Source organism: Myotis brandtii, unplaced genomic scaffold (genome assembly GCF_000412655.1).
Source record: "Myotis brandtii unplaced genomic scaffold, ASM41265v1 scaffold71, whole genome shotgun sequence".
Classification (NCBI taxonomy): Eukaryota; Metazoa; Chordata; class Mammalia; order Chiroptera; family Vespertilionidae; genus Myotis; species Myotis brandtii.
The window spans coordinates 65,217-67,317 of NW_005370787.1; the positions used below are offsets into that span (position 1 = coordinate 65,217).

General features: G+C 42.3%; 1 pseudogene; it reads right to left on the reverse strand.

Annotated features, from left to right (window-relative positions):
- Window positions 1–468: 468 nt before the first annotated feature.
- Window positions 469–1,208, reverse strand: LOC102260875 (annotated as a pseudogene).
- Window positions 1,209–2,101: the final 893 nt, after the last annotated feature.

Consider the following 2,101-nt stretch of genomic DNA (forward strand, 5'->3'; position numbering starts at 1 on the left):
AAGAAGGTTGGATCTGGTCAAGCACTAAGGAAGCAAACCATAGAGACACCTGAGAGATCCATTTTTGAGGTGGAGGAAAAACAAACACATAGACCTTAAAATAATGATGTGCTTACCTGGGACACATTGGGGTGGATATAGAAGTGGCAGGAGAAGATGTTAGATTAGTTACAGATTAGTTGGGGGTAGAGGGTGACAGTCAGTGGTACTCCAGACAGTATGTAAACTTATATAATATTCTAAAGACTTTGGCCTCTCTTCATAGGGTTACTGATATGCTTTGCATTTATCAAAGTATATATGAATTAACAATACCAGGTTTTTGTTTCCATATCCACGCACTTAACAGTGTTTACAATGGGCACTAGCAAAATACTGATGACCTCTAAAAGTCTTCTGCAAAACAATGGGTCTTAACCATTTTATTGAAAGTGGTCTATGAAATACATGCTGATTTCTTAATTCTGGTTAAAGGTATCCATCAGCTTGTTCAACTTTAGCACATGTCTCATCCTCAGTAGCTTTTTCATTACTGCTCAATTCAAACTTGGGTTTCCTCAGCACATTTTACTGTTCTAATAATGATGTCATGGAGCAGATAAATAGATTGGCAAGCCTTTTCTATGTCTTTTCCAATGCTATCTGGAATCAATTGATTGCCCACTTCTTTCAAGTCATTTGTCTTCACCTCTCAGGTCATGATTTCCTTCTTCTTTTGGATTTGGTGGATCTGTTGATGCTGAGCATAAGAGGTCTTCTGAATCCAATTGTTGTGCTTTTAGTAAAACCAACACAGAATAGACTACCAGTAAGCAATAGCCATTGGTAGTCTTGAGATCAACATGAGCTTCAGTCATGGTCTGCCATTTGTGGACTGTGGAGCACATTTTGTCACTGGTAAGATCCACGTCATGGAAATTAGGCAGTTTTTGCCCTGAACATCTTCAGTAATTAGCTTGAATTTTCTAAACACAACTTCATCATTCTGTAGATCAGCTAGGCTCACTTCAAAAACACAACCCTTGAGACCATCCAATGTGATTTGGTTGCTTGAGTTCTCATGACTAGTGTTTCCCCAACACTTCTTATATTGACCAGAGCTGGTGCTTTCACATCATACCAATTTTTCTTAGAAAGTGGATCAACCACTTTCTTCTTGGCTCCCTTTTTGCTGCCTCTCATAGGTGCCCATTCTTGCCCACTGCCATGGCGCTGCTCAGAGAGCCAAAAGGTGTCATCTGAAAACTTTAGTGAGCACTCTTTCTATCTAAAAACCTAAGATAATAATATTCATGTCTTTTATTTAACATTTATTTTTTACCATTACAATAATTGTGAAGGCAAACAGAAAGCCATGAAGATAAGACATCATTTCAAACAATGACAGGAAAAAGTAATGACAACAGTAATAATACATTAGATACCATTTGAGTAATTAAAAATGTGCTAGGAGTGGCTGTTTTAAGGGTTTCAGATGTATTGTCTCATTTAATTTTACAACTCTAGGAGGAAGCTACTTTACACCCATTCAATAGATGGAGAGCGAGTAAGTGACAAATCTGGAATGGAAACTTCCATCATTTTTACTCCAGAGCCTATACTCATTATCTCAACGCTCCACTGGCAGTGTTTTGTTTTTTAAGTTAGCCTTTTTTATGAAAAATTCAAGCATTAACAGAAGTGGAGGGAATCCTATATAATAAATAGGTAATATGCAAATTGACCATCACTCCAACACACAAGATGGCCGCCCCCATGTGGCCACAAGATGGTCTGCAGGGGAGGGCAGTTGTGGGTGATCAGGCCAGCAGGGGAGGGCAGTTAGGGGTGACCAGGTCTGCAGGGAAGGAAGGGAAGTTGGGGACAACTGGGCCTGCAGGGGAGGGCAGTTGGGGGCGACCAGGCCTGCAGGGGAGGGCAGTTAGGGGCAACCGAGCCTGCAGGAGAGGGAGGGCAGATGAGGGGGACCAGGCCTGCAGGGGAGGGCAGTTGGGGGTGATCGGGCCGGCAGGGGAGCAGTTAGGCATTGATCAGTCTGGCAGGGGAGTGGTTAGGGGGTGATCAGGCTGGCAGGCAGAAGCGGTTAAGGGCAATCAGGCAG